Raw genomic sequence first — 25,859 nt, 5'->3', positions numbered from 1 at the left:
GTAGTCGGATAACTATGGTGAATGACTGTAATCTGGGAACTTTCAACTTCTGCAAATGACTGTGATTGTCACTCCAAAACTTCAGACGAGCACGTAAGACCTAATGAAATACTGGATTTTTTTTACCTGCACCCTGCATCTTCACTTTATCTGCACTTTGTTTCAAAATCTTTTGTATATGTTGCTTGAAAAAAAAAAAAAGGCTATATCATCAGAATACTTAAATATTGTGGAATGGCTGCCATAGAGAAATACACGTTTGTGTTTTCAGGAGAAATATCTGAAATGCAGAAGTCTCCATTTGAAACAATTGAGATATTTAAGAGATTTTATTTGTCACTCTTGCTTCCTATCCATTCACAGCGGTGATGGATGGATTGATGGCGCTGACAGAGGAGTGTCAGGGAAGAGAAAGAATAGGCAGTAAACTAAAGAAACGTGTGTTTGTGAAGGTCTTTCCCTCTGGAGAGACGCCAGCAGTACAGCCAGCTCACTGAATCTAAACCACATGTTCACAACTGGCATTGACACACACACACACACACACACACACACACACACACACACGCACACACGCGCACACACACACACACACACACACACGCACGCACACACACACACACACACACACACACACACACACACACACACACACACACATACACACACACGTTTTATGGGGAGTTTCATTAGACATAATGATTTTTATACTGTACAAAACTGTTTATATTATCCCATAAACCTACCCATCACAGAAAACTTTCTGCATTTTCAAAAAGCATCACTTATGATTTATAAGCTGTTTATAAGCTGTGTTCCTCATGGGACCAAAAAATGTCCCCACAAGGAAATGGATTTTGGATATTGCCATCTCTGCGGGGACATTTTGTCCCCATATCATAGAGTTTACCCCCCCCCCCCCCCCCCTTCCACACACACACACATATACACACACACACATAAAAACAAACACACACACACGTGTTCGAGCACATGTTCAACTCCTGCTGTCCGCCCACACATAAAACCAGCAGCAAGTAAACACACGCAGTGTATAATTGACTGTGAGCTGATGTATTATTCTGACCTACATTATTCTCCCTCTCTCTCTCTCTCTCTCTCTCTCTCTCTCTCTGTGTGTGTGTGTGTGAGGGATTTGATGGACTTGGCTAGTGCTGAATGCTGTATAATGCTTCAGCACACAGTCAATTCACTCATTGTTTATCTCACAAATGCGCTTCTGTCCGTCTCTCTCACACACCTGTAGGACTAAAGATCATTTAATAGGCCAATTTTTGTACAGTTTCTACTTTTCCCATTGGAATGCCAAACATATTTTGTTTTAGCAAATAAGCCAAGTACTAAATAAGACTATAGAGGTTTGTTGCAGTGTTTTGTACCACTAAGAGTCATTTTAATGGCCTAGAAATCTAGACGCACCCTAGCGGCAGCAAATTTGATTTTGCTGCCAGTTACGTCTAGCAACTCTCCATTGGCTTGGAGCTGGAAAAACCAAACGTTCAATCACATCGTGTATAGAGTCGGTGGGCAGGCTTAACATAATGATAGCAGAGTTGCGACAGTTCCACGCTTTAATTCCCTGCTACTTGAAAATGTATGGCTGCTGCTGCTGGCGAACAGCGGTCTTTCGAATCGGATTTGGCCGCGACTCTGGAAGACTTGGAGTTAAGCTTTTCTTTGAGAAAAGAACAAAGAATGGCACTGAAGTCATTTTAAAAAAAGGAAGATGTCTTCGTAGTTTTGCCAAGCTCCGCTGGTGGGAAAACACATGCATAGTGGCTCTGACTACGTCACCTTCTTCGTTGCTCTGGTTGGTTGTAGCGCTATCCTACTGTGTGCAGAGGGAATTTGAAAGATAACCGTTTATCCCGCCCCTCGGATTGAGCCCTGCCAATGGTTTGTTCCCAGACCCAACATCTTGATGTGGATCTGGCTTGTCAGCCTAGCCTTTTAAGGCAAAAAGGACTAAAACCACTTTAATCATTGTAAAATCACTTTAACATTCAGCCTCTGCTTGTAGAACATTTCTTGCATCTCACCCTGCACCGTTTGAGCATAAATGATACCTTGCATCATGTAGATTGTTGAGTAGAGCTCTGCTATTAGTTTCTACGCAATGGAACATCTCGTTGATTAAGATTGAGATTCAAAAGCAGCCTCGCATGTGTCTTTTGGAGAGACTGATTTGAATACAATCCCAGAATGCATTGCGAAAGACTCCAAGATCCAAGATGGCGGATAAAGGGAAAACAATGTCAATTGTAAATAAACTTAATTTTACTGAAATAGTAAGAGCCAGTATAAAAGTATTTTTAATGCATTAATTATGCCTTGTAATTCACCTTATAATGCATTGCATGGTCTCACAAATAAATGTAACCACAGTTATAATAATTGTAACACTTATGGGTTACACTTTATTTTAAGGTGTCTTTGTTACACTGTAATTATAAGAACTTAGTAATATAACTACATGTACTTACTATAGGATTATGGTTTGGTTTGGTTTAGGGTCAGTTATAGTAATATAATAATTTATAGTTATTACTATAGTAACTGTATATAAAATAAAGTGTTACCCACAGAAAAAGTTGATTTTGACAGCCCTATTAATGTTATGTATCTATTTTGAAGGTACAATGCATTAAAACACATGACACACAACCAATTAAAGATGAATCTGCAAATATTATAATGCCTTTTTATAGATATAATGCTTTAATATGTTCATGCCTTGTGCACATTGTTACCGAAATGTCTACAATTGTGAGATATCTGTTCCACGCTAAGCTGTGTTGTGTGTGTGGAGCTGTAAAGCATTTCAAATCAGTAACATATTAGATCTCATTTCAATGAGGATGCTGCCACAGAAGACTATGCAGGCAGTGAGGCAGCTCGCTAGGTTTTTAACAGAGTCTGTCTTTGCGAATGAGAAGAACTCAGCTCAGACAAAGCAACATGCTAGACTCACGCACACACTCAGACACAATGGACATTAGTCTCTCAGCTTGTGTCAGACTAGAGGGGATGGATGAATGAATGCTACAAGGGAGGAGGGATGAAAAATGGACCTTGTCCTGTTTTTCTTTCCCCCCAGCCCCCTTCCTCTCCCTTTTTCCCCTACCTCTTCCTTTCCTAACTGCCTTGCTTTTGTCTCCTTCTCCAAACATTTCTTTCTCATACATGCGCAAACACATTTGAACTCTGTCCCAAAACCTAGTGAGTTGTCTTGCTGTTCACTGTCTTCATAGGCACACTTGCTAACTGAAATGAAAACTGACTGATTTGAAATGCTGTGCACGTAGGCGGAAACCTCAGGTAAGTAGAAATAGTGCGTCACACAAAGCGCACAGAAGACTTGACTTACAATTGACTTCAGTAGAGGTTGGCTTTAGCATGTTGCTAAGCTAACTTAAGTAAGAATAAAAACACATTTGGGTATAACTTTAGTTGACAATTAGATTGAACTGTTTTGATCAATCTATTTTAATCAAATTATTTTTGTATTGAATAAAATGTATAGTTCTTCTATGTGTCTGCCATTTGTTAACTGAGTTAGGATTTGCTAACTGAGTTAGTAACAATGTATTATGGCATAGAAGGATGCATGTCAGGGCTCTATTGAATTTGCCTAAAATAAGGTGACATACATTTTGGAAAAGCCTTTGAAACTGGAATAATTTGATGTGAAGAATTTGAGCTCATATTGAGATCTCTGAGTTTTGATTGCAGACATTGGTATCTTGACATATTCTGAGTAGCCTACAGTTTGACGCATTTGTGAGATATGAGTTGACGATTGAGGCTACACATGAGATCACTGGGTTCTTTTCAACAGGAGACTCAAGAGAAAGTATCCATTTAATCTTGTCTGAAAGAATCAATTGAGAATTTAAAACTATATAATTTGTTTTATTTATTTCCAAAGGGAAACTAATGCTTTCTCCTTTTCTTCCCTAGTAACAAACATGTGATCTGTAAGGATTGACCCCTCACAAGACAAACACAATGAACCAGGTATGAATACAGTCTTACTCACATGCAGAAAATACCTTTTAACATTATACTTGTAGGCCCACGATGTGCTGCAGGAGGTGACTTCTAAAACCTGGAAACGAGTTAGCATTTTTGATCCTTCGGTTCTATCGTCCCAAAGTCAATGGGTTTTTCAGTATTGTACATTTACATAAAATCTAAAATAATACATTATTCTCCCATATAGCACCCAATTGGCAGCAATTAAAAGCAATGATGTATTAACATTGTAATACTCAGTTGTAGTGAGGTGTAGGCCACTCCAGGACAAGCTTTTTGGTCTTTAGCCACTCTAGAGTTGCTTTTGTTTTATGTTTGAGTAATTTCATTGTCCTGGAGAAAGAAAGAAAAAACGCTGTGATTCTGTCTCTAGCTTGTGACAAAGATGCATCCCCTAAGCATCAGACTTCCTATGGTTTTTTGAACAGTCAGATTTATGAAATGTACATCAGTTTCTTCCTCCTCATGACAATGCTTATGTTTTAGAGATTAGCTTGTGTTTTGACAATGCTTGTGTTTCTTTGGTAACACCTACTATTCCCAATCCAATTAATTCCCAAAGGATAAAATCAAGTCTCCACTTTTTTCCAACTGTCTGCCTTGTTTCAAAAAGCCTCCCTTTCTCATTCTGCCTTGTTTTTTGTGAAGGCATTGTTTTTTGTTTTTTTTGTTGTCAACAAAGTGTGCCGACGACAGCATATTTGGTGTTATTTATATGAGATCAGAACAGGTACAGTAAGACAAGAAATTCTAATTATCTTCCAAGAACATGTATATTTTGTACAAGTTGTTAGAACTATTAGAAGATCAGGAGCAAAACATTACTGATAGAAATAAAACAACAAACTACCAAATTACTAATTCCGCAAATCAACCACTGTCTGTAATGTGGATTGTAATTTGTAATCTATCTGTCAATTGGAAGACATTCTGGAAATGTCGTCTCCACTCTCCAGAGAGCGGGCACAGACTGTGAGTGATGCTGCGGAGCGAGTGGGAAAATCAGTGGAATCAGTGGATCTTTAGCGGAATGATAACAGAATGCTTTTATGGGAATCCTTCGGGGGTTGAGGGAGGGGATGGGAGGGGGGCGAGAAGGGCACCTCAGCCGATGAGGCCAGAGGGGCAGTGGACGACTGTGTACGACCCTGCCCTGGGGAGTGGTTCACGATGCAAAACTCACTCACCAATGTCCATCGGCTTGTTTTGTAAGCACTCAAAGGTGATTGGGCTCTCAGGCGAGATCTCCATTCGTCAGTCACTGACATAACGTCACAGGTGACTGACTGATAGGGAATTCAATGTGAATTATGTGCGGAAGTTCGTTTTTTTAATCACTTGAATGAATGATAGAGTGATCATATACTGTAGGGCAGCCAAAATATGACAAAAAAAATGGACGTTGTGTTAATTGCGTTAAATATTTTAAACGCTTTAAATTGAATAACTTCGCAAATCGCAAAATTCATGTGTTGATTTTAACAGCCCTATTAATGTTATATATCTATTATATTATCTGCAAGTACAGTTTCTCTAGTGTACACTATTTGAAGTACAGTACAATGCACATTCAATAGAATTAAACGCAAGTTTAATCTTAATTAATCTTAAACTTCTTTTCCCACAAGGTTTAGCTTTCAAAAACTCTAGCTTTCAAATTTTTTGCCCTTGTCTCTGAATGTAGGATAGGATATCTGCCACCAGGAGTGGTGGTGGTCTCTAAAGATGTGTGATGGGGATGGCGTACACTCATGTTGGCAGAAATATTTTGATATGCTACTCCATACACTCCAAACACTCTAAGCCAAATCCTTAGAACAGCCCTGGTCACACCTATAGTTTTATAGCACAATTTTTTACTACGGAAAGTTTTAAACATACTGAAAGCATTGGGCCATGCAGACTAGCCCTTTGTGAATACTCATATTTGTCTCTGCTGCGCTGTAACAGAATATCTAACCACTATACTACTCATACTATTTCTGCAGTATGTACTGCTCTCGGTGTTCTAGTTTTCCTGTATGCATACAATTCCAAAATGACCTAATACACATAACAAAATGTGCAGTAGATATACACAACAGAGCGCTCTGTCTGAGAGACTGTATCCCACAATAAGCTGGACTTTCTATTTCCAGTGTGATGAGTGAACTGGAATGCAAGCAAAGTTTTGAGGGTTGTATTCTGTTACCAGTTATGATCCCATTGTACTCGCAATAAAAAAAATAATCATGTTGCAGTGTTGCTTACTGAACACATGCAGATTTGCAAAATTTTTGTGAGATTCATGTTTGAGGGGTGTCTTTTTATTTGTCCAAGAACTTAAGAAGACAGACTTATTGAAAAATATATATCAGTCGATTACTAGTCATGTATACACCCTTGATATTGTGCAATTATGAATCATACAGTTTTAGAATTGCTTAATTTTGTTATATGATCAAGTATTGTGATTGTTGTGTGCCTCACTCAAATACAGTTGACCCATGCTGGGAGCTTTTGTACGCAATGCTGTGTGTATTTCCCAATGGATAAGCCATGCTGTTTGATTACCCATGATACTGCATGTGTGTAGTAGAGTCACGCTGTGTGTATTGTTTGATAAGCCATAATCATAAATCCTAAAAGCTAATGACTCGCCCACTCTGCACCCAATCAAAACACAGCCACATTACCCAGCACTGGGCGCTATTGAGCTATCCATCATGAGTAATATCAGCGCCCTGTGTGTGTGATATAAAAAGAGAGAAATATGATGTTTCCAGTTGGGGTTTCTATGGGTGTGTGACGGCGTGTGGCGGTTAGTTTTTTTGTAATGCGAGGTTGTGTATGTGCTCACGCAAGAATGTAAATTCTGTCTCAATTTACTCACCATGTTGTTCCAAACTCTTTTTTTTTTTTGTTAAATACCAAAGTTGATATTCTTAAGAATGTCCACGTTGCTCTTTCCCATACGATAAAAGTAAACATGGGGCTTGCAAACTCAAAGACCAAAGACAAAATATACACTGTAAAAAAAAAAAAAATCTTAAGTTATAAAAATGGAAAAGGTACTGAAAATGTTCTGCCATGACATTATCCACTAAGTTTACAGACAGATAAACTTAAGGTGTTGTTGTTATAGTGTAATTACACAAATGATTAGGCTACTGAGTAATAATAAGTATGTGTACATATGGTACACATCGTAAAACCTAATGCAATGCATAATTCAAAATACAGGTAAAACACAGAAAATGCCTTTATATTAAGAAAGTAAATTGCGTAGGGGTCTTTGAGGGTGTCTGACTTCCATTTAAAGGTACACTATGTAACTTTATTTTTATTTAACAACATTTAAATAATGAGTTAATACATCATCAATCCTTCTTCCAAACGTGTTGTCTTACCATGATTCACTATGGTAGGACTATTATACTGTAAGTGTTTATATTTTAGACCTAGCGGGATGTATACATACGTCACTCGCCCATGCGTGTCTCGTTATATCTGTAAAAAGAGGAAAGTTGCTCCATCTACTTTGATGCGTGTATGGTATGGGAGTAGTATAGGTTAGTTGTCACAATGAGCGAGAAAGGTTGACATGGAGCACACTAACCCTCGAACCTCTGGGGAATAACCCATTAAAAAAAAAAAAAAAACATGTGACAGAGCTCGTAAATTAAACAAGAATCTACATTGCCATGGCTTTTTGGAGATGGAAATAACTGAGGGTGTTATGGAGAACAGGTAGAACAGACTTCGACATAAGTGTTTTGAAATTGACGCAGAGATGACGTTTTTATTACTCAACAGGTGAGTAACATATACTATTGAACAGATAAATTCCCATAGCCTATGTAACTCTCTATCAGACTTCATTATGAAGCATATTGTGAAGGGTCATATCATTATGGTTGTTTGTGGCGCTGTTCTGCAATTTATTTTCAAAGAAGTTCCGTGAAAACCTAGAGTAACATCTTCAGCTAGTCAGCTCGAGATCCTTTCCATCTAAACTGGTTATATCTCTTAAGGCAAGTAGTAAATGTTTTATGAGCAGAAGCATAACCATATTCATCCGTATACTCACACAGAGCCAAAGCACAACCAAAATAATGTTATTTCTCAAAATGCATGCAGTTTTGTTTTTATAACTGCTAAAGGGGCAAAAGTATTATGGTATAGCTTTAAAGATTGAAGCCCCGCACAGGAATTTAGAGCTCTTGAAACTTACAGTAGATATACTAATCCATTTTAATTGTTAAGTTTAAATAACCACAAACCAAATGTGCTTTCTATTATGATCAGTGATCACCACCAAGCACGACGCAAGTGTGTTTTGCTAGTTTCAGTCTGACGCAGTTACCATTTTCATGTCCTGCTCCACGTTGTTTAAATAGCAAATGAATTTGCGCCCATGGGCGTGCTGGTCTGAAAACGCGCATTGTTGGCGCGTTGCTATATTATGGCAACAGAAATAGACCGCAATTTTTTTTTTTTTAAAGAGCACGTTAGTAATGTGCGCCCATTGGCGGGTCCACAACGTGCGCACACTCTGCTTATTAAACACACAGGGACACACAGTACACAAACATGCCAAATATTTAAAATAAAAGGATTACAATGGAAAATATTATTATTGTGTACATAAATATATGGTGGAATCCGGCTTGTCCTGTAGATATTCTGCTTGTGCACTTTTACCTCGCGCACGAGAAGTTCCGTTTGCGCTCTGCAGACGCATGAGAGATTAGACTCTGATTGGTTTAACGCACGCACGTGAATCCCAAAACACAGCCATTACTCATTAAAGGGACAATGTGTAGTTTAAGTATTTTATTAACTAAAATCAATGTCTTTATTCATAAATATGTCCTCATTGGTGTACAATTACCTCTCCCAATGATCCGACTTATCCTCGTACGCAAATAATTTCTTATCTTTATTTACATGGGTCAGGCAACTCCACAGAGGCTTCCATGTCGTTCCTCCATCTTGAAAAAAATTAATAGCAGAGAGGGACAAAAAGCACTAGGCTACCTCAACGCGTTTCCACAATGCGTTTTCGTTCAGAGCCATCGTAACGTGACTGACACCAGCTAAAGCGGACAATGAGAGAGGTGTAATGCGTGTCACTACCCCGGTAAATTTGAAAGGTTGCACTGCACGGTACTTCATCATTCAGGATCATACTTATGCCGAGCCACAGGAGAACTGCCAAAATTGAATTTAAAAGGACACGTGACCGGCGAATTCAAAAACCGAGGGTAAATAACGGGATAGCTTTACACAGTTGGAAAGAGCTAATGAAGGAGAAAGACTTTGAAAGGGACTCTGAAGTTGCCTGCTTTCTTCTCGACGGGTAAGTCAATGTTACGGTTTAAATTACAAACTTTTTTTTCATTCCTTGGTTGTGTAATTAATTATATAGGCAGCATAATAGTAGAACATGTAACGTATAGTTAAACTCGACGAAGGGCTATTGTTGTCATAGCTTCTTGGTACATAACGGCTACCGTAGTTGCAACACGCGTTTGAAAAAGCGAGGAGCTAGAGAGCACTATTCGTTTGAATGCAAAATACAATTTCATCGCTAGATGGGAGTAATTCCTACACACTGTCCCTTTAAGAGAATAGGGACAACCCTTTTAGACCATGTGCCTGACACCCAGACCATTTTTCCCGTCGTTAAACTAGCAAAAGTGGATTTGGGCACGCTTAGCAGATTTCTACTAAGTGAACTTGCACCCTGCTCTTTAGACCATGCGCTTAGATCGTTAAAATAGGGCCCTTAGTCTTAAAAATACATTTAAAAGACATCTCTGCTTTTCCATTGTTTTCCCACTATATGCGTGTTTGACTGTTGGACGTCTTGTGTCTTTTGCAGCATCTTGCACATGACACAGCATTCTAAAAATGTGAGGCTTCAGTAAAAAGAAGTTCAACTTTAAAAAATAATCTTTAAAAAAAAGTGAATGATAAACACATTTGAACAACCATTGGTCTGTGACGAATACATAGTAGGTGCTTTCTCGATGTAGCAATCTTCTCCTGTTCATTTCTTCCATTCAGTCTTGCGAGGTCAGACGCGAATACATATTTTAATATACTGGTGAGCTGCTATATAGCTTTGAAAATTACTTCTACAAATTTCTTTAAAAAGTTTTCCCCCTCTTCTCTGTTAAACTTGTATAATTTGCACTAATGTGCTATATACCAAGTCTTCGTAAGTTGTATGATAGCTTTGCTTGAGGCAGACCCAAATTGATGTAGTCATCGACTGGTAATCTTCCCCTCTGCAAAAGCTCTCAAATGGTATTTTCATATATGAATGATCAAACTTGGTACGTCAAAGGTTTGAAATGATGTTATCATATGTCTTGTAACCAAATGGTGCACACCAATATTGACTATTCGGCAGTTTGAATTAGACTGCTATTTGTAAAAGAGCAGCATGAACATTCTGCTAAACAGCTTTGTGTTTCAGTGAAGAAAATGATATAAGTTTGGAATGACATGAAGGTTGTAAATAATGACAGAATTTTCACTTTTGCGTGAACCATCCCTGATGTTTTTCTGTGCTCAGTGGTGTTCTGCAGCTCAAAAAGACATTGAATTGTGTTTTTCCTCCTCAGGTGGGTGTGGCCTGTATGCAGCAGTCTGTTTATCCTTTGACCAATCATCTGGCTCATCTGGGCTGGTGCGGGGGTGGGCGGCGTAATGACAGACGCCGGTGCGTGTGAGTTAAGGGTAGCGGTGGCGATGGCAGTTGCGGTGTCATTAGCGTGCGCCCTCGAGGAGAGATTAGTCTGATTTATTGTGAGCGACGCTAATGGAACAGATATGGCTGCTCTCGCACCCTGCCATCCACGCTAATGAAAGTTTTGTGCAAATGTGAAAGAGAGCGCTGCAGAGCAGAGGCTTTCACCAGCACAGCATCACCTCTTTGTTTTAGTCTAATTCAGTCTTTATGTGAGTGACTTCAGCTTGAATATATCAGTCTGTCATTAGTGCAGTGTCCTTTTTAATCTGTGTATTTCTTTTTGTTTTGTCTTACTTTATCTTGTAATAATACAATAGGCGATTTTACTACAGTTAAGGGGTATAAAGCAAAAAAAAAAAAAACTCAACCATGATAAAATATCTGTAACTTTGTAACTCTGGCTTTATTATTCAACTTAGGTTCATTGGAAACTATATTACATTGCTTCAAGTTTCGCAAGTAAAATGTCCAGTGGCTCTAAAAGCATGTTCAGTTTTATCTGAAATATGGAAAGAGTCTGGCAAAATCTTTAATATGTTAGTTGTTGTAGGCTATTGCTGAAGTTCAGAAATAAAATGTCTAGTGTGTGGCGCTAAAATGTTAATGCTCTCTCCCGTTTGAAAATAACTAACCATCTACACTAAACCATAAAGCTAACTGATGATGTTAACTAAAGCAAAAGTGAGATATAAATACTATTTTCAAATCATCTATGCCATTTTAGCTTGCTTCTACAAGTCTTTGAGCTACAAGTGTATCTCACGACCAATTCGTACGTATTTTATGAGGTGGCGAATTCGTACGGTTTCGTAAACCCCAGTGACGAGTAGGTTTAGGGGCGGTGTCAGGGATAGGTCATTTGTACGAATTCATAAGAATTGGGCAACTCATAAAATATGTACTATTTAGAAAAAATCGTATGAATTCGTATGAGTGAGGTCGTACAAATTCGTACGAATTACCCACCTAGTAAAATACGGTCGAATTGCCATGAGATCGGGTTGAATGCTGCTTGTACCAGATGAGCTACAGAGCAAGTTTACTACATCAGAAATGTCATATATATGGAGCTGGTTATGTGACGCAAATGCCAATGCCGCTCTAATCATCATTTTTGCGAAAAGGGGGAAAAAAGTTGGTGTTTTACTGCCTCTAGTGTTCATTTTAGCTGCTGCAGTGAATCGTATTTATGTTTTTGAAGCCAGCCACTGGAGTCAGCATGGGTTCCAGTGAAGCCAGTGGTCAGCTGACCTCAGAGACAGAATGCAATTGGCTCTCATTGTTGCTGAATGTCATTTATGTCCATTAGTGATTTAATTTTTTTATTATTTTGGATGCATCACCGAAAGTGACTCAAGTGTTGCAGGAACATTGACGAAAAAAGGATGGGGCTTCAAGCATCACACATTTGGAGGATCCGACTGTTTCCAGCTGGATGAGATGTGTTAAAAGAAAAGTTAGCTGGAACTTAACGAGAATTTGGTTGGCTGGTGTGCGTGTGAGTGTGTTTGTTATGGAAAAGGGTGGACAAGAACAGCCGTGTTTAGTCAATTTGAGAGTCCTTTGGGTTTTAAGTCCTCATAGACGAGATTATTTTCTCATTCTGTTTTTCTCATCTGTCTTTTGCACCGCGTGTGTGATGTGATTTTGGGATGTGTGGGGGAGTTGGACGTCAACAAAGCTGATGGGAAAGAGATGGATTGTCATCGTAGTGTCAGTCGTGGTCACATGATGAGTATGTGTATGTGTGCGTGTGATTGATTAATCTGTATCCTACACAGAAAAAATACACAGACCAAAGCAAGTCTCCATCGCTCCAGGCTTCCTCCTGATTAAAGTTCAGCGCTCCATCCATCTCCCTTTCCGCCGCTCTCTCTAGGATGGATGAAGCTCGCAGAAATGCAATATTGTTTGCGGCGAAAAGCGATTTGCATCTTAGCCGTCACCCTCTCCGCACAATACAATACAGATAGAGACACGCAGAAATGCAGTTAGAGGCAATAAACCGTTGGCCCATCTCTCTGCTTTATCTCTCACATACTTCCTCCATTATTTTTAATTTACTTCTCACTCATTCGCTTGCGGTCTTCTGCTTTCTTTATTTTATTTGTTCTGTCTCTCTCTCCAGATGCTCTGCTCCAAAACCTATTGAGCTGCCTATCTAGACAGCATAAGGCATCTTTAAGGCACCATGGGAAGGGTTGTTATTATAGTTAACTAAAACTAGAATTAAAACAACAAAAAACAAAATTATATAACTTGAAATAAAATGAAAATGTATTGGAATAAAAAAAATAAAACCCTATACCTTATGGAGACAAAATATCCAAAATGACATTTTTTGGTCCCCATGGTAAAAACAGCTTATATATCTGTAAAAATAGGTAGGTTTAGGGGATATACAGTTTGTACAGTGTAAAATCATTATGGTCTATGGAACCATTAAACATGAAAACCTAACATGTTTTCTAAATTTTAAATTCTAAGTTCTAAATAATTTTTTTTTTTTTTTAAATCTATTTCAAACGATTATTATTATTCTAATAGAGTTTACCAATCTTTTTGAATTTTAGGGAATCACACATCCTTATCGGTAAGCATCATATACCATTTCATCAACATCAAACCAGTAATATTTAACTTTAACTTTAATTTTACACTGGATATCATTTAGCATTATCACCATTATTGCTAAAATGGCCATTATTACAATGATTCAATGTGAGTAAAACATTCTTATCAAGCTGCTTTCGTTCGAAACTATTGTAGTCTATTGTATTACTATTTATTGACTATTGTATAGTCTCTCAGAATTAACAGTAATAAATATTGTAGCTATACATACAATTCAGGAATGTAATTTCTGTTTTATGAAACAAAATCTAAATTTTACTACTGCTCAAGAACCCTGGTTTGGTTTTGTGTTTGATAACACACACACACACACACACACACACACACACACACACACACACACACACACACACACACACACACACACACACACACAAATGATAAGCCTTTCACCAAACAATTCTAAATGGTGCACAACCCTACAGGCCCTTTAAACATAATACTGTTGATAAAAAATAAAAAGGAGCATAGAGAATGAGGAAAAGGAAGATATGAGAAGAGCACAGATTTAGACAGAAGGATAGAAAGAGAGAGAGAGATATTCCAGTAGCACGCAGTGTTCTAATCACTCATGCAGTAAGAGTACCGTGGTAAAAAGCATTTTACTCGATGACAGGACGTTTGTCCTGACAGGCCTTAGGTAGTGTCCTGTATGATGTCATCACACACTCGCGTTTCATTAGCTTACAGGGGGGCAAACCTATCAACTGTATGATCTCATCACAAACGCATACATAGAGGCAAAATCACACGCATACATCTGTTATTCAGGTCATGCAATCTCCTCTTAAGACAGCATAGCGCTCCCCCTCCCAACTGTGTGATTCCTCGTGTCTCACACACACACACACACACACACACACACACACACACACACACACACACACACACACACACTATATTTTATATACTGCTGAAATGAGGTCATTCTTCTCTCTCATCCTCTATGTTTCACATGTTTTCAATGATGTCCTGAGATGGGCTCTTTCACACAGACACAAAAAAAAACACAAGATTCATACTTGAATCTAAACTGAATATTTAATATAACATTAGCTGTCTTTAACCCTTTACAGTAAAGCCTACACATTTATAAGGCCTTTTAATTATCAACATGATCAAAACTGAATGAAAAACCTGTTGTACACAATCTACTACATTCCTTCTGTCATCTTACTGATAGTTTATACTTTTTAATAAGTAAAAAACCTTATATCATTCTAAAAAAGCCCCCCTCCAGGTCGTGGTATACCGGTAGGCTTTGTGACTTGTGAGATTTTCTCACAAAGTAAACAATAAGAATATATTTTTTATTGTTAGTAATACTTTAAGATTAACTTAAATGGATTTGAGCAATTTTTTAAGAAAATAATGTTAAAATGTGAGACGTCAGGCTTTTGAAGAATGTATGTTTTCTCTCGATCATCCTTGTATTGCATTACATTACACGTTTTACCCCCGCAATTAAAACTATAGAACTTTGATCATAAAACTAAGCATTTAGATATCATCATACTAAATACATAACTTTTTCCTCCTCGAATATGTGCTCAATATTATCTTATATCATACTATATACATAAGCCATAAGCATGATAGTTCAAATATGATATTCAACAAAAAAACAATATGCAAATTTTTTTTAGATTTGTTTTTATATTTTGTCTAAAGTTTCAATAAACTGTTAACTATAGAATAGATAATTTTTATCTCATTATTTAGATATAATTGCATGACATAAACCCGCAATTGCATGATATAATGGCAGAAATCTGATATAAACTCACAATTCTGACTTCTTGCAATTCTGACTTTTTATCTCACAATTCTGTCTTTTTTGCACGCAACTGCAAGTTTATATCTCGCAATTGCGATGTATAAATTCTAATTCTGAGGAAAAATACTTTTTGTGCGATTTTCTTCTCAATTCTGAGTTTATATCACACAATTCAGATTTGTATAACTTCATATATCACAATTCAGAGAAAAAAAGTCAGAATTCGCTTTTTTAATTTTCATTAATTGGTGGAAACAAGCCTCCAGTAAACTGCTCTCCCCATTAAACAAAAAAAATCATATTTCAAATGTCAGACAAGAAATGTAGTACAGTAGCATAGCTATAGCTGATATTTAGTCTTCTCATATTAATGTAGAATTTAGATGATGTTAGATCAGCTATTTAACTGTGACTTTCCTCATCTAATCATATTTCATAACTGAACTTTTTCTCTCATAAATTAACATTGGCAATTAACAAATATGAGCATGCTAAAACTCGTTCTACCCCAGGCAGCCTAATAGCTTTAGCCAGATGAACTAATTATCAGATTTTTGCACGGGAGGTGAAAGGTCAGGGTCAAGGTTCTGCCGCCCCTCTGGTGCAAATCTGTGTCAAAATATGAAACCCAAACAAACATGCACACTTGTGAACTCTCATGTAAGTCACGGCTCGTGAGCTGCGACCATCACATTTAATCACGTTCCTCCCAGAGTGTGAGCGACTAATGAGACGCAGCCGCTGCCAGAGGAGTTTGACCTGCAATCTGCCGTAATGGCTGCTATCAGCGCACTGTACGGATGAGCAGGGCTGGCGGGTGAGGAACTGAGAACAGACGTCCTTTGATTGATTGATTTAATCAGAAACGTAACAGTCCTGTTCATGGTGGAGGAGGGGCCATGCCAACGAGGTCATGGTGGACCAATCAAATTAAAGGAGGGGAGAAGCCAGAGGTCAAGATGAGGCTTTACAGTATTTTCAGCGTACGTGTGTGTGTGTGTGTGTGTGTGTGTGTGTGTGTGTGTGTGTGTGTGTGTGTGTGTGTGTGTGTGTGTGTGTGTGTGTGTGTGTGTGTGTGTGTGTGTGTGTGTGTGTGTGTGTGTGTGTGTGTGTGTGTGTGTGTTCTGACCTTCAGTCAAATCTGTGGGATTATAGTAATCACATAGTAACATTTTAGTGGTTGGCCGATGCTTGTTTTTTTAGGTCTGATATCTAGAAAGCAGATGGGTTGTGAAGTAAAACGAGTTGAGATGCAATGATTTGAAGAAATGTTCTTAAAGGGGTCATCGGATGCCAAATTCACTTTTATATTGCATATAAATGTGTATTTGCAGTGCTGTGTGGACACAACCACCATACACTGAAAATAATCCATTCACTTTTTTTAATCCTCAAAAAGTCTAAACACTCTCAATAATCAAGCCGTTTGGATTTTCTGAGCACTATGATGTCATAATGCTCATGCTCCGCCCACGACCACTGACGGACTATCCCCGATTAGCATATTTCCCGTATTAGCATATTTCCGCCCTCAGAAATTTGTATACTGTCCAGCAAGGCAGGTTGCCAAGGCAGCATGTTACGTGTCTTGTGTCGACGACCCCCATGGAAGAGAGGGGTGGGGTGAGGAGTTGCTCATTATCATTTAAAGAGACATGCACTGAAACGGGTCGCTGTGAACAGAGCTGTTTTTGAGGAGGTAAAAAGGGTGTTGTTTTACACAACCATTGAGGATTTTTAAGTATGTTACAAACTTTACATGAAGACCCTAAAGAATCACACCAACTTGTGGAAAATGGGCATATCGTGTTTACATAGGAGTTTACAGGGCAACAAACTTTATGCAGAGGGATTAATATGTGCAGTTTAACATATTTCTGCTTTCAAAACATTTAAAAGCATTACTGTAAACAATTTATTTATTTTTTCGTCAAAAATTAACTGCATATCACATGCTGGCCATCATGCTTAAATTGTTTCCAATATTCTATTTTAAAAAATTTAATAATAGAAAATTATTATATTAATAACCCCTCAGACGGTCCTCGGTCGTTTCTGACCGAAATATTTTCTGTTTTGAATTTCTAAAAATCACAGCTTCATCGGAATGTTATGAAACTTGGTGACTTTTATGGCATTATGTATTTGAATACAAAAAAAAATTGAGGTCATGATCCGAGCATGCTAAGTGGTCGTGAAAAAAAATAGTCACACTTCTGGTCTTCGGTCAAAAATGACCAACCCATAAGAAATGAATGGGAATTACAAAAATTAAAAAATTCTCAGATTTTTTTGTGTGTACAATCTACAAATCGGCCTCAATCCTAAAAAAAAGTACACCGCAGGAAAGGGGGGACACTCTACAACATCAAGAGTGCAAAACAGACGCACCCACCCACACACATACGAACACACTTTTATACACATACACACCAATAAATTCAGATTACAAAAAATATGTTTTGAATTTTTAAAAATCACAGCTTCATCGGAATGCTTTATCAGTTGTAATGCTATTGATGAACACATCTGTTAATTACTCAAGTGGAATGCATCTGCAACTTTGCATTTTGCATTAATTTTGCATTACACAATTCTTATAGTCTGATGCATTTTAAATTGTCTTCAGTGACGAGCTTGCATTCTTTGCATTCTTGAATTTATTTTCTTTTGTTTTGCAAGACAAACGGATCATACCCAGAAGTACAATGTTTAAAAGACCTGCAGGATGAGGGCATGGAATCGAATTTAGGTTCAGACTTGGTAATTGAACAATCCAGGCTGAATGGAAAAACGTTCTCTCTCTCTCTCTCTCTCTCTCTCTCTCTCTCTCTCTCTCTCTCTCTCTCTCTCTCTCTCTCTCTCTATATATATATATATATATATATATATATATATATATCTATATCTATATCTCTATCTCTATCTCTATCTCTATCTCTATCTCTCTCTCTCTCTCTCTCTCTCTCTCTCTCTCTCTCTCTCTCTCTCTCTCACACACACACACACACACACACACACACACACACACACACACACACACACACACACACTCCCCAGCGCTGGACCTCTTCCTGTCTGGCAGTGCTCCACTGTGTGTCTTTAGAAACTAGTGTAATCAAACCAAAATACACACACAGGTCTCAGTATCTCTCTCTCTTGAATTGGCCTATCATAAGACTCATGGAACATTTAAGGTCCATACACTCAGTTTGTAGTATGATGTGCAGTATTCACTCTGTCAGTAAACTGATGACAAGCTAATTTTACACGTTAAAAGTACACTGTAAAGGTAGCTTTATGGTGCTGGTTGTGGGAATAGATTCCCACAATCTATTGCATTTCGGGATTTGGCAAATTGTTGGATGTGACAATCACCAAGCTGAATCATAAATGGTTGCACATAGAGTGCTCCCTGTTTCTCAGAAGAGTTGCACATTAGTGTGTTATTTTTGAGACTTGAGTCCTGAAGATGAGGGTTTTTTTTCTTTTGTTGCGTGTGTGCATGGCCCTGGTATTATTCTGGGGAACAAATGTCAAAATGACAAAAGTCTCCATAAAACATGGAAGCCCAGTTACTGAGTACAAGGCATAATTAATAATAATATGAACTGTTTGAAAAAGTTATGAACAATATATGAAAATAATATGAACAGTTTGTCCTGGGAACATTCATACTTGTTTTAAAAGCATTCTCCATGCTCATAGATTTAAATTGATCCGTTGATGTTGGTCGTGGTGCTGCTTGATTAAAATACATCAAAAGGTTTATACAACACAACTAATGGACTTTTAGAGGCGGATTATTCTTAAATATGTGCATTATTGTTAAAAGGACGACTTGCGTCTGTTATGGGGATGTTGTAAAATATGTTTTTCATTAACAAAGGGCCTCGTCTTAAGACTATGACGGACTGTGAATACGCCTTCCCACTTCTTTTCCTGGAAGAGTGTGTATACTGCAGGTCAGTGCCCTGTTGCTCAGCTGAAAAACATCATCTTTATCACTTCCAGACAAAAACACAACACGTCTTCAGCCTCCAGACCATCTATGTGTTGTATGTGTGTGCTCTTAACATAAGACTCATTGGGAAAAAGTGCCTCCTGCTACGTTTAAACTCCAAAAAGTGCATACAATTCACTGCCGTTTCCAGCTGAAATGAACACTATAGAGACATTTAAACACTAATCACTTTTTTTATAATCTGACCCTGAAAAATACTTATTTTCACACAGTTTCTTACACAAATCTATGACCTCAAAACACTTTTACCATAGTGTATGATTTGTAAACTAATACATTTTGATGGTTACATCATATAACCAGTTACATATGAATGGCTTTTCTGAAATGGTAAACCAGCTCAGTAGCTCACTGCACTTGGTTGCACTTAAACGTTTGGGTAAAAAAGTTCACCATATTTGATAAAAGACTTGCAGAAGTAAACTAAAATGACATGGTTGCTTCAGGAAATTAGTTTTTACCTCATTTTTGCTTTTGTTAACACTATCGGTTAAGTTTATGGTAGGATTTAGTGTAGGCATTAACCATTTAGTGGTAATAACCAACATATGTATATAATATTATGTACAAAAATAATCGTAATAAAATGTTGCCACATTCACATTTTGCAGAAATGTCCCTATAGGTTCATATTTCCAATGACCATTTTGTTGTTACTTGTATAAGAGCACTACTGTACCATTGTTTCATCTGGTGGATAATACAAGCAAAAATACCAGAAAAGCACAATTCTTTCGAAAATGTTCTATATTAGTAATATTTTGAATACAACAGTGGTTTCAAACATAAGGAGGTGTAAGTGAAACGCTGTTTGATGTGCATTAATAGTGAAATCATATTCATTCACACATGCGTGTGTGTGTGTGTGTGTGTGTGTGTGTGTGTGTGTGTGTGTGTGTGCGCGCAAGAAACAGACATGGTTTGCTCTTTCTTTATCTCTGTTTGCTTTCTTTTCTCTCTCTCCTCATTTTCACCTCACAGATTTCCTAAGATTTCATGTTAAGCAATATTTTCCGTTCAGCCAGCTGTGTCAATAGCCACGCCAACCCAGCATGTTTTAACACACACATACAGTACACACACTCAATGAGGTGGATGGGTAAATATCAGAGAGAATTTGACACCCTGTACCTTGTCCTGTTAGTGTGTGCGTGTGATTACACTTCCCACCTCTATCGCAAACATTGACCTTTTCAAATGAGCACAATATGCAATCTTTGTGACAACACAAGACGTCAGGTCAAAGCTCTCTTTGTCATTGTGTCTACAGTGAGACAGGCAACAGAAAGCCATTTTTAAAAGCCTGTTTGACATTTCAATAAAGAAAGTGTTTAAAAAAAGGATGAAGGACACACAGAGAAAAATAAAGACATAATAAGTCTGAGTGACTTATTTATATTTTGTATACACTTAATTCATTTCGTTTTTTTATTTTATTTAACGTAGCGTAAACATAATACAACGTAATAAGCTTATGGGCCCTATTTTAACCATCTGAAACGCAAGTATCAAACGCAAGTAACTTTGTGTGTGCGGCAGTCGTCCATGAGGGGCTGCCACTTTTACTTTCATTTGTGTTTGTTTATATATTAAAGGGGACATATCATGAAAATCTGACGGTGCATCTAAACCCAGAAAACGTGAAAAGTGACAACCCAGTTTTGTTTTGGTAAGCCTTTCTCTGCAAGCATTTAAAAAAAATAAGCCGATCAGATTTCGCTCCCCTTCTGACATAGGAAGGGAATATTATCATAATATTACCGCTCCTTCATCTGCACGTTTCCACCCACGGCGCTACCATTTGATTTTTGCAAATGACAACAGTGTAACCAGTGGCAAAAGCTCGAGCAAAGCATGAAAACTGTTTTGTCGTTGGCAGCACAGACGAGCACAGAACACTATTTGACCAAAAAATGTCACAGCTGTCTTATAAAGACCTCAGGGAACAGTGTCAACTTGTTTAAAAGTTAAACGTGACGGTACATGGAAGTCGATGAGATTAATCAATGTAACTCCACAACAACTACATAAATGTATCCACTAACCTTTCAGAAACGTCCAGGTGCAGTCCAAAAATTGCAACCTCTTCCTGAGTCTCTCCGTAAGGCTGCACTCCACTACTGTTATTTCTGAAAATTTGGATGATTGAGATTAGCGTGTTTTGTTATTGTATCCGAAGCCCGTGTAAAGGATCGTCCCTGGATCGTGTAAAGGAGCAGCTCATTTGCATTTAAAGGGATAGCACGTTTTTGCTCACACCCACAAAGGGACAAATTTGAAAATAATAAATGATCTGTGGGGTATTTTGAGCTGAAATCTCACAGATACATTCTGGGGACACATAGACTTATATTACATCTTATAATATGTCACCTTAGTATGTTGAACGTTCTCCGGTTCCCTACTTATTCCCTGAATAGCAAACCCTGTTACAGTAACAATATAAATGTATTTACTGTTGATAAATTGAATGCATCATTGCTTAAATAAAAGTATAAAAAAATATATTTTCTTTTTTTTATCTCACTGACTGGTAGTATACAAGCATGAGATTGTGATGCTAAAAGCTTCTTATTAATATCATGATGCTAAAATTTGTTCAGAGCTGCTACATTCAGTCCGGTGCTGCTGAATTCAGTCCAGGGCTGCTGAATTTGGTACTGTTCATCTGGACATATTAGATTAACTATTCAGAGAAATAGTTATATAAAAAGGTAGCCTGGGAAAACCCAGACCACTCTCAGTTGTAACTGAGTTAGGGTCTGGCAAAGCTCCATAGACAATTCATTTCCACAGGGGCGTCACCAACGGACGTCGGATAGATCTAAAACCAATCAGAGTGATGAATGCCATGACGTATGCAGAGCGACGGAGAAACATCTCGAGACTCTCAGCAATTCTCTGTTTGTGTTAACGAAAATGACAATTTTAAATCACTTGAAACAGACGCGATAGCTGATTCGAACGAGTGATGTTGTGATGTTCCACGGCGGCATCCATCTTTGTAATGTACAAAATCTCCGTCACCGTCTCTGCTCTGTCGTCATCGTGTAAAGCCCGCCCCAACGTTTCTGATTGGTGCCGCGATTTCGACGGATTGGAAATGGGTTTCAATGGGCTCTTTGCCAGACCCACTTGCAGAGCAAATCTAAATTTGCCGGAAGTGGTCTGGGTTTTCCCAGGCTAATAAAAAGGTTCTCTTGAGCGTATCAATACCGAGGTTCTCCCTAGAACCCTAGTCCTCCCCCTAAGACCATGCACACACACATCACAGATCATGTCGAGTGTGTTTCTGCAGGTGCATGCTTGCTGGCATTTCACGTAATTAAAGGTTGACCTTTCTAATAGAGGCACAAATGTCAAGGGGTCCTTCTCATCTGACAGGCAGAGGTGCCTAGAGGGCTGTGTGTGTGTGTGTGTGTGTGTGTGTGTGTGTGTGTGTGTGTGTGTGTGTGTGTGTGTGTGTGTGTGTGTGTGTGTGTGTGTGTGTGTGTGTGTGTGTGTGTGTGTGTGCGTGCGTGCGTGCGTGCGTGCGTGCGTGCGTGCGTGTGTGTGTGTGTGTGTGTGTGTGTGTGTGTGTGTGTGTGTGGTAATACCAGACATTTTGAGCAAAACAGCTTATAAATCATACTTATTAAAAGTTTTTTTTTAAATATATATATATAAAGATGCATACAGTTTTCTGTGAAAGGTAGATTTCAGGGTAGGGTTAGAACCCAACACACCTAACATGTGCGTGCGTGCGTCCGTGCGTGCGTGCGTGCGTGTGTGTGTGTGTGTGTGTGTCTTGAAGATGTTGTCAAGAGTATTGGGATTTCACACTGCCCTAAATTTGCACTTTCTGTCTCATATTTACATCCAGTGATTATAATAACAAGCAGAAACGCACTGAAATGTGAAATCTATAAAACACATGACTTGTATTTGTTTATTTGATCTTAACCCCATGATATACTGTTTGTCCAGTATTCTGGCTTGGTGCTAAACATAGCTCAGTGTGTGCAGTGTGTGTGCAGTGTGCACGGTGTCCTTGGCTCTGATTTGAAAAAGGCTTCAGCTGTGCCCAAATGAATGAAATTCAAGTTTGCATGTAACTGTGTTTACATACGGTGTGTGAGTGGGTAGTTCCCTGTAGACACAATTTGGAAGCTTTTACAGTCTCAAGGTCTGTTGGTGTTATTTTAATTACATTTCTCGCTTTTTCCGTCTTATATGACTTATATCAACTTACATCAACTTGACATGCTCCATTATTCACACAATAGTTTACCTATTTCTCATTCAAAAAATACAAGAGGAACAGAATTAACTGTTGTAAATGGCTGTTAAATAAATAACTTGGGTTCCCTAATGAGGGTTTGTGAGTTAATGAAAAGCTAAATAACTAAATTAAATCATAAAAAGAAAATAAAAAAACAATAAAAGAAAACACTTCTGATTCAATATTAAGATAAAAAAGTACGTATTTTATTTGATGATCATTAAATGGCATCAGAACTCTATATAGTTTTTATTTTAGTTTTATGTTTGTTATTTTAGTGCATCAAATTTAACACAATGAAAAGAGAAATGTTGCAATAGGTTTACATTTAAAAAAAAATTGTATTTTAATTAAAGTATTTTTTTCAAGTAATGGATTTTGTATGGTTTTGGTTTTAGTTTTAGTTAGCTGTAATAACCCTGATTTATGTTTTATGGTACATTTTGGGAATCCTGATTTAGAGTGTAATTACTGATTACAAAGGATATGATTTATGAAATTAAAAGTTTGCGGATTTGTTAGCTTGTTTGACTAGTGGTAAAAGCTGTGACAGTGTTTCCTTCCGTGATGTATATCTGAGTGAAATGGCTTCTCGAACAAGAAAACACGTAGGGTGGGACTTTTTGTGGGACCCATTGATTTGGTCCACGGGGAATTGATTGGATGGTTGTGGTTTGCGATTACTGGGATCTCATGATTGACAGGTTGCCCTGCCCTCGCGTCAGTAAACGCGTCACCAGAGAAGATAAGAGATGTTGCTGCAAGAGGGAGGCGAAGTTATTTTGATATAACGATACAAAAATACAAAATAAAGAATGATGTGCACAGATAAATTGTTTATCAGAAATACTGCAATGTTCCATAAAAGAGAGAGAGAGAGAGAAAAAAAAACTAGTCAATTTCAATTGCAAAGAAGTTATCACATAAAAAAGACAGGCCTCTTAACATTGACTGGAGCCTATAAACATGCTCTCAGATGGATGAAATACATGACCACGCCTGGCTAACACAAAAAGAGGAACAGATGACTTGATGTCTTTTGGACATGTCGTGGGTTTGAGGGTGAGATTAGCGTAAGCAGTCTTTTGAAATGATCCGGTGTGCTAGAGACAAATGTTCTTTCTTATGGAGTCAAGAGTTGCATCAGAACTTGACGCAATACACAATACTGTGACAGCATCACACATATCAATTCACACGATTTAATCAAATTAATAGGATTTATTTTAATTACAGAAAGGGTGTTTCATTCCTGTCAAATTGACATTTCTTGTTAGATTCTTCATGTCTATTACCCATTGCACTTTTTTGGTGCTTCTTTGTTGTTGCTATTTAAGACTGTGTGAAAGGATTTTAACAGACATATTAAAGCATCATTAAGTCGATGTGGTAAGAAATTGTTGAGGGCGTGATTTATTGAGAATGTTTTTTTATGTAAAATGTGGAATTCTACCATAGTGCATGGACACTAAAATGTATAATGCGTATAAACAGCATCTAAAATGTAAATCATTTACGTATTAATAACTTAACAAAGGTACGTTTACAAAGCCTTGAATATTTATTTATGGTCAATTATGTTTTGAATCGCATTTAATGCAGTTGGCTCATTTACATAATTTGTAATTATAACATTTCATTCATAATATCTGGTGCCACCAAGTTTCAAAAATATCACAAACAAAATTACACTTTAAAATCCTGAAGTGAATACATTTTCTGTAATCGTTTAACCATTACTTATGATATGTATAATATTTGTTTTGTTTGCCATGGGCCACGGCAGAATGCAAATCGCAAATGCAAAATCGTCGTTTGGACTACTTTGATATTCCTTTTTGCCATTTTGCCATGTTTTATACATACTGTAGTTTCTAAGAAATCGTTAAGGTTTGGTTTAGAAATAGGGATTGGTGACAAAAATATCTATATAATAGTAAAGTACATTGTAACAGATATTGTCAGTGTATTGTTGAAAAGTAGGTTGTTTAGGTTTGTGAATAGGGTTAAAGGAGAACTCCGGTCAATTTTAACATTGAGCTCAATTTTTAGTAAATTTGGAGTGCTGTCAATACAGAGAACAACGACAAAAATCGGTGTTGCCTACACTGTTATCCTCTTTTTAAAATTTGCACCCTATTGACTTGAATGGGGCAAGTTTTAAACCTGCTTTAATCCTCTTAACATCCTTGATGTGTCATTACAAGTGCCCAGCCATGTTGAGTGATTCCTTCAGAGTGAACACGGTGAATCTGACTGCATTAGATGTGAAAGATATTAATAAAAATGATGTTAATTCAACAAGCGCACATACCTGTATTTACTTCCTGTTTTCGGTCGAAGTCCACAGTAGTCGATTGTCGAG

At 37.7% G+C, this 25,859-nt stretch overlaps 1 protein-coding gene across 1 annotated transcript in view; it reads left to right on the top strand.

Annotated features, from left to right (window-relative positions):
• The window catches only part of raraa (retinoic acid receptor, alpha a), a 163,627-nt gene that overhangs the window by 61,658 nt on the left and 76,110 nt on the right, over nucleotides 1-25,859 (top strand). The window contains exon 2 of the mRNA XM_079596331.1: nucleotides 3,982-4,038. The gene's annotated coding sequence lies outside the window, so the exon portion shown is untranslated. The remainder of the gene's footprint in view (nucleotides 1-3,981; nucleotides 4,039-25,859) is intronic.

The sequence above is a fragment of the Phoxinus phoxinus genome (genome assembly GCF_949152265.1).
Source record: "Phoxinus phoxinus genome assembly, chromosome: 21".
NCBI classification, from domain to species: domain Eukaryota; kingdom Metazoa; phylum Chordata; class Actinopteri; order Cypriniformes; family Leuciscidae; genus Phoxinus; species Phoxinus phoxinus.
This window is presented reverse-complemented; position numbering and strand designations above follow the sequence as displayed.